Genomic DNA, 15,150 nt, shown 5'->3' with positions numbered 1-15,150 from the left:
ATTCCAACGTAACACAATATTTGCATCATAATTACGAGCTCTTTTATTGTTTCGGATTGGCTATTGAACGTCCCTTTTCCATTTAACTAACCGCCGTCCATCAAAGGCGAGAAAAATAAATCGCCCGTGCTGTTATTTCGCTAGGTGAGGAAGACAACCAACGCGCTATCTATATCCATCACTGTGCACAGTTCACAACTGCTAATCTTGGCCGCAGAGTACAACAGAATCGTATCGTCATTAAACAGACGAAGCGGCGCCATGCGGTGGGACGTCGGAAAAATGAGATGTCAAGGATAGCGCGTACTCTGCGTCACCCCGAAACAACAGCGCGCGCAAAAAAAGGAAGAGAGATAGCGAAAGAAATAAAGAAGTAAACTTAAAAGGGGGGAGGGGGAGGAGGTGGCAAATGGTCCCGACAAGGTCGACAGACAGTTGCTCCACACTGAGCATCCCGAAAGCCGCTCGTCGCTTCAAGGCTACGTGCAATTCAACATTGCTGTCACACGCGTGCGCGTACGCGCTACGAATGCTCTAGTGCGTGCAAGCTGCCAGCGTCGCTGTGGCTATGGCGCCGCGGGCAAGAACGTTCGCAGCACCGCAGGCAGGCAGACTGGCTGTAGCGCGCACAGCCGCCAAAGTCCATAGCCCTTCCACGAGACAATGACGGTGCGATCAGGGCCGTTCGCATGCTGCCAACGCATGCAGCCGCGCGGGATGCGAACTTAATGAAAAAGAAAACCACGGAGTGGAGGCACAGCACGAGTTCCTCGTGCAAACTGACCATCATTGATATTCACCGCAGCAATAGTGATGATAGCGCGCGTGCGCACGCACACACAAATGCGCGCAACGAGCAGGCGAAGTCGCAAGTGGCGCCGGCTCTTTCCTCCCCAGGGTCGCACGAGGCGGGAAAGCCCCCCCGCGCCCTTGTCGCAGGGTTTATTCGAGATGCCGCGAGCGACGCACAACAACGGGTCACGCTCTTCTCTCGCTGTGACGGCCGCGACGTCGAGGAAAGAAAGCAATCGACCGATTAGCACAAGGCCGCGCACCGTCCTTCTGCGCGCCCGCACTTAACCGCTACTTAGTACGCAGCTCCGACGGACGTTTGATTTATTTCCTATGTAACGCACGGTCGGTGAACGTTCTGCCCTTTCCCTCTCTCCCCTATCTAGGTACAAACAACCACGCCCCGCGACGTCCTTGCACAATGTGAAGCCCTGCACGAGCGCTAGACATCGGGCGCCGTCCTTTCTCCGTTTGTTTCATTTACCGTCGACGTGAGCCGTACACACGTCTTCAACCGAAACGCACACGTGGTTCGGAGTTATTTGGTTACGCTGCGAAGATCAAACCGCGGGAACAGCGGCACCCACGAGCTAGCCTGCGTACTAAGACAAAAAAGAAACGGCACATAAAGCGAGACCAGCTAGCAGAACTCCAGACGCTGCCGTGTTTAATCTGCCGTCGGGCAATTACCGAATGAAAGGCGACATGCATGCAGAGTGCAGCTGACGGGACCACGAGGGCCGCTTTCGCTTTTCGCCCGCTCCCAGAAAAGGAGGTGGCGACCTTCGGATTCGGCGGCGGGCACGAGCCCGGGGCCTGAGTCACTCGCAGTTCGGAAGGTGCGCCGCTGTTTGCAGAAGTAAACAAGGGCGGGGAAAGAAGTACACGACGACGTGGTTGGGTTAGCCTACGTGATCCGACCGACGCGGGCAACGCTGCCTTTTGCACAAGCGTGCCGTGCCTGTGGGGCTTTTTTTTCTCTTCGGACACTAAACTCATCCAAACATACCACGCACGTCTCCCGATCGGTACCCGCTCTGCCTGGACAAACAAACGCCGCTTCCTTCGCCGGCTTCTTCGAACAGCTCGGCCTCCCCCCGTCCGCCTCCCCGACGCGAACTTCGCCGCTCAGCGCCGAATTGTTTTCGCAAGCGTGCGCAGCTGATGTGTGGATGCGTGCGCAGAGAATGCAGCGGGCCCCCACGATCAGAAAGAACGGACAAGCCGTCAGCGAGAGCGGACATCAGCCTCAAAATTACACGCGTAATAAGAAAAACAATAATAACTGAACGGTCGACACTGTCTTGCAGCTACAGAACACGAACAGCTTGAATTTTGAAGAAGAAAAAACAATAAAAGACGTGCTGCCACTTTTTACTGCAGTTTGTTCGGGGTTCAGCGGCACGTTGTTCAATTTTGCCGAGACTTAAAAGCGACTGCCCCGTTCTGATTACCTTCACGAGCCCCAGTGCGGGAACGAAACACGCTGAAGCGCATGCGAATCAGCAAAATGCGAGATCTACTCCTAAATATGTACAAGCATCTCAGGTACAGCGTATAACACGCGCCGATTACTAATACTGCTCCTTATAATTGTGCTCAGAGTTGAGTTTCTAGTGTACCTGAGTAGCCAAACGCCATCACCGACGGAGTGCTTTGGGTCTCCGAAATCATTCGGTATACGGGTCATTTCACTATGAAGGTCGCGCACGGCACAGCTCACACAACAGAGCCGTGACGGAATTATTCCTTCGCTATACAGGTGATTTCGTTGCAGAGGCGCTCGACGATGGGTCACTCCGTTCCTCGCCGTATAGCGACCGCTGTTCGCGCAGACCCGCGGAACGAACCAAAGGATGAGGTACAACTGGGGGCGCCCCTCGAGAAAGTAGAGAAACCCACCCATACGAGCGCTTTTTAAGATCTCTACTCGAAAGCGCCGCGGTGGTGCCTAAAAGCCGCTGGCGCGCACAGAGCTCGCGCGTCTGTCACAACTCTGCTCGGCCACCGCTTTCGCTTGCTCGGGCTCTGAGAAGCCGAAGAGAACGCAGTCCTTGGCACGTGGCCGTTCGACCTTGCTCGCGTTCGGCGCAGAGCAGCGACTCACCTCGCCCACAGGCAGGCACGCACGCGCGGCTGCTGCTGCTGCTGCATCCAGTCAAGCGGGAGGCAAGAAGAAAAAGAAACCGCCAGGCGCCACACTAGCGCGCGCGCAGACCCGCCGCCGTCATTCATGGAGCGGAAGGAAACGGGCGGAAGAAGAAAAGAGCCGAGGCCGAAGGAGTCGGGGCGTCCTTTCTCGTCGCCTGCGCAGCAGCAAGGCGTGATGTCAGCGCAGCGCTTATCTGAAACGCCGGTACCACCGCGTACGAGGCGCTATGTATACGTAATGCGAGCGCGTACGGCTGGGATACATGCGCCGCTGAGACTGGAGTTGTGCGCTGGCGACGGTGTACGCGACGAGGGCCGTCACGGCAAACAGCGCGGTTACGAGGGTCGTTACGTGCTTCCGGCCCGCGTGCTATCTACGCGGGACCCGACGTCCCAAGGCGATCGGGTGGGCGCGCGCGCGTCGACGCTGCGAGACGTGTTCGGCAGACGCCAAGAAGAATGACTTCACCCTGGGACGTTCGGAAAAGAAGAACATAGCTAGGACACGACAAATCCGCAATAAGGCTGCAACTCAGTCTCCTATAAACTTCGATATGGCACGCGACTGCAGCAGGGAAGTCGCATGGTAGGCATAAGTCACGGGAACTTGCGAGGAAGGCGGCGAAACAGGACGGCGCGCGCGTACGGCTCGCCGCAGACGTCCGCCGTGGTCCACCACGCCACGCCAGACACCAGGTGCGCAGTACACTGTATGCACTTTGTAAAAAAAGCCTCGAAGCCGCGCAGCGCGTGACCGGACCTGTCGCACTGGAACTATATGCGGCAAAGCTTTCGTCGTTCCAAATATAGCCCCAGAAATTGAAAGGCCCAGCATTTCACACGCTCCTGAACTATGTAGAGCCAATAGCGTATAGAGCGCCAGGAGTGACACACGAGACCTAAAAGGTGAACAGAAGGCATATCTTGGCATTCGCCGACTGGCATTTAATTTTTCTTTTACCGCGATTGTAGTGCATTGTGGTTTAGAAACAAGTATGTGCTGCCTGTGTGTATGTCACTCAATATTCGCTGGCGCTAAATGAGGTTGGCAACATCACTACAGCTTGTTCCGACGAAGCGTTGAAACACGAACATCGAAGCCACGCCGTAACGAATTTTAACCTTCGACCGTTTACCGCGCAAAAAGAGCGTACAGACGAGGGCGTCACTGCGTCCCATTTAAAGCAGTGAGGCCAAGTACAATAATCGATGAAGTCACCAAACAGTCGCTCTCGCGGTACTTGCTTTCAAAGACAAGCGCTATAGGCAGCTGGCCGCACGCTGGACACGCAGAAGGAGGCATGGTCGAATGCAGAAGCAGCATCGCGTGATAAACAGAGAAGCACTATATCATTGTTTGCAGCCCATGTGTTTCCAAGGCGCGTTAAAGATCCATGTTAGTTAATATATGCATGCAAACTTCGGCAAAAACGAAAAAAGTTACAAATAAGGCATAACCCGCAGTTCCAGCTCTTTCTTCGACCGCTTGGTTACCATGGTCATATATGTCCTATACTTATAACCGTGAAAACGAAGACCAGAAAGAAAGGGAGAAAAAAAGGAGATCCCTCCAACGAATGGCTTGTGCGACATACACTTGACAAGTGTTTTGCAGTATACTGACATCGTGTTTAGATACCGCGTCGGTTTTACCCTAGAGCTAGCACAGAACCTTACGTTGGCAAAAAAATTTTTTTTTTTTCAGGTCTTAGTTTTCACAGTTACAGTAGAACTTAAACGAGATAGCTAAGCAATGGAAGAGCTGGCAAGTTGGCGGAGAGAGGTGAAGGGGGAGGGCCGACTGCTTTTTCTGGATCTTTATTTTTACACCCACAAGAATTAAAAACTAAAATAAGTGAGGAACCGAGTGAAGAGTGCGCGTTGTAGTAAAAGAAGACCACGAGCGCGCAAGGGGGCCCGTTTTCTACTATACCTTCTAATTCCTGCCACCACCCGAGTCCCCTAAATTTAGCATCGGCGTCGGCCTAAAAATACACGAATTTCTCATCGCGTCCGCAAAAGAAATGAACGGGGGTGGATACACTAATAGCGTGCGCCTGCTTTGATTCTCTTGCGTTGCTTCGGGGCAGAGAGCCCTGCGTCGGCCTCCGCTGCTCGTCGCGGCTCCCACATAGGAACGAGCGCCGAAATGGATGAGAACATTAAAAAAAAAAAAAAAGGTTAGAACATCGGGGAGAGTGCAAGACGCCGATGGACATGTACGTAGAGAGCAGAGGAGGAGGAGCAGGCGCCAACATTTTCTTGCACACGAATAATAATAATAGTAATAATAATAAGAAGAAGAAGAAGAAGAAGCACGCGCTTACATGAGCCAGAAGTTATGGCCGCGAATTGGTAGGAAACATTACTTCACGCTCCCGTCTTCCAACGCACGTCCAAAAAAGGTGCTACGTACACTGGCAAAAAGTGCCGGTTACCACAGCAAGTTGGCAAGTGAGCAAAGTGTGTCTCTCTTTCCTACGTTCCCCGCCCTTTTCCATCTCTCGCCCCTTTGCCAATCCCGCCAAACAGTCTCTCCGAATCACCGTAGCGCTCGTTAAAAACGTCTGCGACATCGTCATCATCACCACTGTCGCACATGTACACCTACAAGCTGGCGCGAAAAGACGCAAACGCGCGTACGCTTGACACCGTGCCGCTTATAACTCGTGTTTTTTCCCCGCATACGCAGACACGCGGGAAGTACGTGCGCACTACAGCGCCTGGCCAGGTGCTTGCGTAGTAGCCACAAAACCCGCACGCCCATGTATGTGTGTACGTATACCACACGTGCGCTGCTGCTGCTGCTGTGTCCGCATACGTTGCGCCTCCTGTCATGCGCATACGCAGCGCTCCCTGCGGCTGCGCACCGCCGTTCTAGTACACTGTACCGCCGTTACCTTTGTTCCACCCACTCGACCACTGGCGGTTTTTTTTTTTTTTTTCGCAGGCCCCCTTTCAGCGCTTCCTGCAGTCATCGTGACGTCGAACGCGTTCCGCCTAACGAGCTCCCAGCGCCGGGAGATGCGCGCAAATAAACCGCCACAAGAGAAAATATGGCTGCGACGTCACGGACGATACACAGACGCGCGGGAAGAAGAAGAGCGAAGGCCTCTCGGTGAGGACGGGAACAAGAGGTGCATACGCCGCTGCTGCCGCTACTTGTGCGCAGTGGATGGAGCATGGACACACACACACACACACACACACACACACACACACACACACACACACACACACACACACACACACACACACACACACACACACACACACACACACACACACACACACACACACACACACACACACACACACACACACACACACACACGCACGCACGCACGTACGCGCACGCACACACACACACACACGAGCGCGCCGCGAGGCGGTGCTCGTCCCCCTCGGCTTCTGCTGCTGCCTGTTGGAGCCGCGGCCCGAAATAGCGACCAACGTGGGGCGTGGGCGGCGAGCGAGCGCTCACAACATACACGCAGAGGTGCACTGATGCGCATGTTTCTCCTCCTGGGCTCACGGCCGACGACGGACGGACAGGATGACCCTAATAACACAACGGGCACAGCGTCCCGGGCTCTTCTGGAGAGGCTAGTTTCCGACTACTCAACGCCGCTCACCGATGCCAGTATGCTGACGAAACGGAGCGTTTGGGGCCCTTCGGCTGCGCGTTTACGCTCCCAATATAAGCGTGGCCTCCGAGATAACCCCGCCAGATCTCGGAGGGTGTGCTATACGCACAGGCGGACAGTGCAGGCGTCGCTGTGTCGGCACTCGTCGATGAAAACGAAGTTGCTGCGATTTCTGTCACAGAGCGTAGCATGCAGGACCGTTGAGAGGTGGGAGTGGCAAGTATGAAAGCATAGCTGCAGCAAGCGTTTACCAGTAGGTCCTCGGGGCGCTCGAAAGGCAGGGACCCAGTGATCCCGCAACGACGAGCGGAGACCCGCGCCGAGTAACGGCGACCTCGTGGATGACGTAGGCCCTCGTCGGGGCGCGCGAGCGCCCAACTGCAGGCACAAATAAAGTTTGCTCCAATCCAATCCACGCTTTTAAAAATAAGGCGTGCTTGTGCTGCGAGCCATCAATAGTGGAAATGTGCGTGCATTGAGGAGTAGCGAGACGGCGACTATAAATGTCAATCACATTGGTCTGACACATTCGTGTCAATCACCAGAGACTTCTCTCTCTCTCTTTGCCAGCTTGCATTGAGTGGTCTGTTGGGAAGGAGGGAGGGAAAGGGGAGTGGGTTGTAAGAGTGCCAGCACGCCAGACACATTACAACGACCGCGACGGTTTTCAAGGCCCTTCCGGTAAGGTTTCGCTATTTTCGGATAGATGCAAACATAGATGACAGCGCAAATTATAATCTTGACAAGCTGTCGGCCATTGGTGTTCAAGCGAGGTCGTAGCGCGGCGTCATTGCGTGAGCCATGCGCAACAGTCGCTCGTCGCTACTGAAGCCTGAACCGCGAGAAGACAAACACGACGCTGTCTTGATGGGCGAGGACGTTTATTTGACATACAGAGAAAAAACAATCGCCAGGCTAGGTTACCGTTTGAGTGCACAATGCAACCACTGCAAAAGACGCGACGTGCAGTGCTGTTCAGCGCCCGCGCGACATGGAAGAGCGGAGAGACCCTCCTTCAAGCACTCCCTGTCGGTGCCTCTCGCGTTCGGAACAAAAGCGGGGGACTAAATTCCAAGCTCCTCGAATTTCGCGGAGCTTTGCCACGGCGCGCGTTGCCGCCTGGTTGTCGCGAGGTGCGGCAAGCGGAACTCGCTTCTCGGCGTTTCACGTATCGGGTCGCGTTACGCTTTGCAGGCAGCTGACATGGGCGTTACTGCGGGGAGAAATGGCTCGGTTTCGACTCGCACGAGGCGCGAGCGCAGAGGTGTATACCTGCGCATAGTACAGCGCCGCTTGAACGCTTGCACAGCCTGCGGCTGAAGCGCGCGCAGCCTTCCGCAGACAGAGGGCGCGCGGAAGCTCGCCCACTGGTCTCGTACGGGTGCGTTTCGAAGCGTGCAATGAATCGAAGGCATATAGAAATGGCAAAGTTCGCGGACCTTATCGGTCCCTGCGTACATGAGCGCGGGTTCTGCAAGCATGCGCGCGGTGCCACCAATGCCATTTGTAGGACCGTTATTAGGCGCGCGCAAGCTGCTTGCAGCAAGATAGGATAAAGGAAACTTACACAATATGCAATGAGTTTGAAATGTAATAATGAAAGTGACCATGAAATTACAACATTCCAGGGGACAGCGGGCCTTTCTATTATCGCGAAGTGAACAGCTTTCTGAAAAGGCACGTGTAGGAAGGTAAAGGTAGGTAAAGGTTTATAAAGGTACGTACAGGATGAACAGTGAATCCATCACCCGTCGCTCTACCTCACAAATGCTGTTGCCGTTCGCGGAATATGCGTCTATAACGCGGCACGGTGGCTATGGCGCCCTGCTGCTGAGCTCGAGGGTGCGATACCCGGCCGCGGCGGCCACATTTCCATGAGGGCGAAATGCATTAAAAAGAAAGACCCTCGCATTTCGATTTAGGTGCACGTTAAGGAACTCCAGGTGGTAAAAATTATTCCAGAGCCTCTCCACCACGGCGTCTCTCGTATAGACCCAGTGTCGCTTCGGGACGTCGAACCCGACGAATGAATGAATCAATAAATCAGCAATGTGTGTCAACACGACTGTATATGCCCCGTAGTTCGGGCAATGAGCATGGCCCCAGTGTTGCTGCATGCTTGTGGCAGTCGAATCAATGCGCGAGGATGCGCGTGCAACTGCGCACGCCTTTCGGATGGGGGTGAGAAACGGCGGCCGCCGGCCGCTCGCGCGGTCTGGTGCAACCGGCGCCGCGGCTCTTTGTCAGGGGAGAAGTTGCGGAAGCGATTTCCTGTTTTTCCAACGGGCGGGCGCTGAACGGTCCTCGCACGTCACGTCGCAGCTCCCGCGCGCACCGACGAAGGTATATGGTAGTGCCCATGTGTCCCGGCAGCATTTGTGCGTCGACTCGCCGGCAGAGGGGGTGATTTATGGGGGCGGCAAGGCTTTCGGGGCCGAGGAGGTGTTGCAGTGCTGGACGAACGAGCCAACGTAGGCGGAACGAGTGGTTCTTCCTTTCAGTGTTGGGAGATAGGGTGCCCCTTCGCTTCTCCGTGAGCGCCACGTTATGTTTGAGGCGGGCCTATCGAATGTACAGTTGGGCTCACTGTAAAAAGGAACGGGCGATTGTCGCTGATCACACTGAGGATTCTGCTGCGGATGCCGGCGGAAGCGGAACCGATGGTCGCGCCGGAACGCGCGTGAAATAACGGGCGTTGATCAATTATTATGATCTCCTTTGAAACGGGGCGACGACAATAGACAGCTAGCCTGCTTGTGCTAATCAGGTTTTACCTCCGTTGCAGCCTTGCATTTTCCCTACTTATATTACATTCTCGCTCCATTAGTATATCTACCTATATATCACAGTTACCTATACATGTAACGACCTCGGCACACGTGGTAACCATACATAGCAGCCAGGCCAATGCTGCAAGACGTCTACTGCAAGGACGGACGCCTCCGAATTTGCCAACGAGAAGAAATTCGCACGTGCCGCACGCTGTAACGTGCTTCCTTTAACAGCGAGTCACGCTGCACAATCGATGCGATGTTCCGAAGCCACGACACGGGCACGAATTCGCACCGCCGTTCGTTTACCGGCGATGCGCACAGCTGCTCGCATCCCAGCTCTTAATCCGCACTGCACCAGCAACAACTAGTTCGAGAGCCGGACTTTGCGTGCGTTCCCCTCTCCGACAAACTCTTCCACGAGCAGAGAGCCTGTTCTGCCTGGACCGGGAGCCCTGCAGTTCCGGCTCTCCGGGCTGCCCCTGCTGCTTTCCGAGAACCGAAGCCTGCCTTCGCCGATATCACGCAACGGCTATTTCTCCGCCGCTGCCGCCGCGGCCAGCGCGAGGGCTGCGCGCACCGGACGCTGCGAGCGCGGGACAATTCGGTCTCGGTGAGGCGTGCAGCAAGCGCGTTCGAAGACCGCGTGCTCGATTCGGCAAACCCGCGTTCCCTTTTCTTTCTTTCTTTACGTGCAAAGGGCGGTCTCGCTTTCCCGCGGTGGGAGAAGTGGGTGCCACAGAGCGAAGCTGACCACGCACCGACCAACACTTCCGTTGAGGACGCCGGCGATAATGGCAGCCGGTGCCTTCGATGACGCACGTCGCCCGAGGTGTTGCCCAGCGAAGCGCGCAGAGTGCGCGGCCCTGGAGGGTTCGCGAGTACGCAGTCACGCAGCATGGCACCGCTTTTCAGGCGGAATAAATACGCCAACAAAGATCTTTCTGCCTCGCACTTGTCCCGCTTTACAGGTGTCCGAAATGGCGTACAATGCGCGGTCCTCCAGTCCTAAACCATATTTCGGGACACTTACACATGCATGCAGCTGTAGGGGGCGGTCGCCGGCGCAAGGATCGGCTCCGTCAGGGCGAAACTCGGCGCGCAAGTTCAGCGGGCGTCGTACTTCCTCGAGGCCCGTTTCGCATCCGAGCACGCGTAGGTATAAGGAGCGCGTGTATTACATTATTTACGAGGAAGCCCCGCAGATGTACGTAGCACATCCGCATAGGGGCAAGTGCAAAGTCGCCGACGTGTAAAGACACGCGGCACCACCGTCGCGCGACAATAAGGCAGCGGTTCGCGTTGTTCGCACGGGCGGTGCAAGTGTGTCGCGCTAACGAAGCGCGGCCCTCCAGCAAAACAGCGCGGCCGGCTGTCCCCCGCCGATCGCTCAGCAGCGCGTCTATACGACCACGTTCGCGTGCGAGCGTATGCGTGCGTGCGCAAGGTGCTCGCCGCTGCCATCGCAGCCGCTTCCCAAAGGGACGCATGGGAATCGCCGCACCGGACGGTTCGCAGCGGCCATGGGACGCCGCTGCTGCTGTGGCGACACGGAAACTGCGCGCGGCTCGCCGCCGCCGCCGCTGGAGGGGACAGGCGAGAACAACCATTGTGCGCGCAGACGCCTGCTACGAGGACGCCCGCTTCCCCTTCTTTGCCAGGGGGGGCTACGCACAGCGGACGGACACAATGCGTGTGGCGTGCTCTATGTATACACCGCCGAAGCCAAGGTGCCGATGAGTGTCGCCTCGCGAGTGTGACCTCCGAAAGACAATGAGTCTGCAGCGCCTCCCCACTGCTCCAGTAATGGCCAGCGACACGGACCCCGTGGCCAATGGGCCGCACGTTGTGGGGCCGGTTCGCTTCTCTTTCCCGTGTGCCCGTACGGAGACGATATCGGTGCTTGCCGCTACGCGGTTGCCGTCACACAGTGCCGATATCGACCCCGATTAACCGCGGTGTCAACTCTATTCAAGGAGTGACCAGTAGGGCAGACTAAGGAAAAAATAACGGGGAGGAGGGGGGGGGGGGGTAAGCTTCGTCTGCAACGACTCAGCTCACGGTCGGCTGCATGTATACAACAGCGCGAGAAACAAGCCGTTTTTTTTTTTTTTTTTTTTTTTTTTTTTTTTTTGCGCGGAGCGACACGAATCGGGCACACTTCATGGGACAAGGGTTGGGAGAGGTCGACGTGACCAGAGACGCGTAAGCGTTCGCCCGTCCCAGTGTGTGCGCCACATTTCACGACATTAGGCCAGTTGCGCAATACTCGCTCGCGGCGACAAAGTTTAGAAGTCGCTGAAAGGGTCGAACACGACGTTACCAATGGCATGACGTCAACCCCACTTGCATGTTACGTCTTGTATTCGCCATGTTCAGTCGCGCTGCCCCCCCCCCCCATCCCATTAAAGAAAGGAGGAAATAGAAAGAACATGGAGTGCCAACAAACAAATCCCACAGCCGTGACTCAAGTGCGCTTATGCAGTCGCTCTACAGATCATACCGAATGCAAGAGACGAGCATTGTGGGTACTGTGAAGTGACTTTCTTTTTTCGGATGGAAGATAATCCGAACACATGGGTGAAATGTTCACCGAAAGTGACACTTGAATTCCCAACCTTGAATGCAGTTATGGAGGCGGTACATCTTCGGGAAACCACACAGGTGCGCTTTTCCTTTACGTTAACGCGCAGTGCAACACATAGCTACACACGGAGAGCGCTCTTTAACTATCTTGCGTGTAAAAGTTTCCAATGCCGCGAATTAATTAGTTTCCCGCAACTTCAACAGTGAGGCATATGGCATGCGAAGAGTATGACAATGTGGGCTTGTTGGTCAGTCAGACTTAATTGGAATTAAGTGTAGCGCAAAATGGGGACAACAACACAAAGAAAAGAAAAAAGACGGAACGGCAGACACAAAGGCATGGCGGCCCGCTTTCCATCGATGAGCACACAACTCCTGCGTATACTACTCGATTATCAATATACGGTCTTTGCTAAAGTCCGAAGCTCGGGCAAGTTGGTTTCCAAGCAGAAGGCGCGAACGGACGACGACATAACAAACACGAAGCGCGAAGTATTGGCGCTCTGGGTGCTTGTCTCTGCATGCGTCGTCTGCTCGCGCCTTACGTCCGGCAATCTGATGAACACGTTTGAAGCCCCATCTTTCCCCTCCCCCTTTTTTTTTTATTGTCGAAACGTCATCTTGGAACCACGTTGCATAGAAGTTGCAATCTAGCCCTGCACCTGCGGCTGCTACAGCGATATCTTAAGCGAACGCAATTTTAAACCGCAATAAGATGCGCGAAAGTCGCGGAGCAGCGACACTCCTTTACCCTCGTTACGAAAGCGCGCGCAATTCCACAGACTCCACGCCATCTAAGGGGAGAAAAAAAAAAAAGACGCGTGCTCGTTTAATCAAACGTTCCGAGCAACAAACGCGGCCTCAGCGCAGCCCCCATATCAACACGAGCCGTTCGTTGTTCTCTCCTCGTGATGCGGTTTCGACATTGCGGCTCGGCGGGAGAGGAGGAAGAGGAGCGCCACGAAGCGCGCCGAGTGCGAAGGCGCGCGTCGTCGCGGTCGCGCGCGCGCGCTCGGGAGCCTCCGGCGCGCGCCGCGGCGGCGGGCGCTGCCAGGACGAATTTAGCGGCGTCAACAGAGGCCGGCCCTTCTCTCGCGAGCGGGAGGCGTGCTGCGCGCACCTCGATGGGACAGCGCAGGTGCTCCAACGGCGCCTCTTCAACCCCCCCCCTTTCCGACTGGCGAATTCGGTTCGGAGCGCGCCGTGGAGAACGAGACACCGGCGCCGGCTGTGGGTACGGCCGTGGCCCGAGGAGGAAACCCCGGGTGCCGCCGCGCCGGTGAAGACCCTTGTGGGGCCGCCTTCGGAGCTTGCGTCGCACGCGTACACACAGCTAGCTTATATCTATAGTATACGAAACAAGCCAACTTCGCGCAATCGATCGCTGAAGCGGTCCGTTATACTAGATCGATCCGCGAGTCTACCGCAATGCGTTAACTAAGGGTCCCCCGGGCCGCTGCCGCTAGAGTATCATTTCCAGTGGCTCCGAGGAATATTGTAAACGTTCTTAAATATATCGCCTTCTGTTGTCCAGCCCTACTGTGCCGAAGTTCAGACGTCGGCAGACGGCTAGACAGTTGCGGTGAGGCCAGCAGAATTTTCCACTCCTTTCCTTTCTTTTAATAATAACTATTACTAATGATAGAAAAAAACAGAAATAAACCAAATGTGGAAATAGAGATATAGAGAATGACTAATAGAGCCAGATACGTTAGCGTAGAGTTTCGCCGCACTGAACCAATGCCAACCGCGCAGCGATAAACAGTTCCCGCGTGCATACACACACACACACACACACACACACACACACACACACACACACACACACACACACACACACACACACACACACACACACACACACACACACACACACACACACACACACACACACACACACACACACACACACACACACACACACACACACACACACACACACACACACACACACACACACCGGTAGGAACTGCGCGTCCGACCCTTCCACCAGAAGCAGCCGGCGATCGCAGCGCGGGGGGAAAAACCCAACACTGTAGAGCACTGGCGCCCTCAAAGCGGCAGCCACTCTCCGAAGGTTGCAGATTCGCGGCCGATAGCAGCGTAAACGGGCAATCTTTTCCCATTCAGGCACCGCGCACGAACAGGCAGGAAAAAAAGTGTCACAGGTCATTCGGTGGCTTCCTGGAGCCCCCCGAAGGTCGTCGGCGCCTCGCTGAGCGCGCAGTCGAGGTCCTGTCATCGCGATTAGCGGGGCAGGGAGCGCCCACGCCGATGGAGCGAGCCGATCGGCGGCTGCCGGCACCAAGACCGAGCAATGGAGCGGCTGACCTCGGTGGAACGGGCCGTCGGAGGTCGCGAGAAGGCACTACGCGCACACCCGAAGCACATGCAAGCGCCAACAGCACGCTACGCAGTGGATATAGGCAGGAAAGTCAGCAGGAGAAAAAGAAAGCGGAGAAGGTTAACCAGGCAGGCGCGTCGGATTGGCGCTATCGAACACGAGGCAACATGATATATGGATGAAGACGCAAGGGTAAACAACTCGTATAGTGTATCGAAGTCGCAGCCATTCCTATTCGAGTTGTATATTTCATGGACGAAACCCCTCGTATCCTATAATATATATATATATATACATATATATATATATATATATATATATATATATATGTATATGTATATGCCATGTACCTTCTCGGATTTTACAGATTAATTTTTCCAACTGCAGCGCGTGACCCCGTCGAGTTGGACGGTGCAGTTAAGCGGACAACTGAAAAGAAACGTTAATTTTGTTTAGACCAGTAGACGGTTCTTTCAGCGATTCATTGGCATGTACTAGTAGAAAACAAACCAAAACTTCCATTCTAGAATATTGCACGATAAACACAGCGCCGTTGTCGTCTTCCTGTGGTCGCGGATTTTTATATCTAGCATATTTACGGAACATTTTAGCGCCGGAAACACTTAAAAGCTGCTGCTAAGTTGAACACTAGGTCGATTTCGAATACAATGTGTTTTTGCCTTGTTTTTAACTGGAACACAATATGATAGCACCGATGGACGTTCTTTAATTTCTCAAATCTCTTTCTGCTTACCAAGTCTCTGCAAGACAGATCCATTTTCATTTACAGAAGTGCAACCCACCGAGCACAGTTCTCTTTTTCGTAATGCCCCTTTAAGAAACACCGTGCTAATAACCT

At 54.8% G+C, this 15,150-nt stretch overlaps 1 protein-coding gene across 4 annotated transcripts in view; it reads right to left on the bottom strand.

The window, feature by feature from the left end:
• The window catches only part of LOC126541512 (transcriptional coactivator YAP1-like), a 187,788-nt gene that overhangs the window by 55,939 nt on the left and 116,699 nt on the right, over window positions 1-15,150 (bottom strand). The gene's annotated exons all lie outside the window — the stretch shown is intronic.

The sequence above is a fragment of the Dermacentor andersoni genome, chromosome 2, assembly GCF_023375885.2.
Source record: "Dermacentor andersoni chromosome 2, qqDerAnde1_hic_scaffold, whole genome shotgun sequence".
Classification (NCBI taxonomy): domain Eukaryota; kingdom Metazoa; phylum Arthropoda; class Arachnida; order Ixodida; family Ixodidae; genus Dermacentor; species Dermacentor andersoni.
The sequence above is the reverse complement of the archived record's forward strand: the minus strand, read 5'-3'. Positions and strand labels throughout refer to the sequence as shown.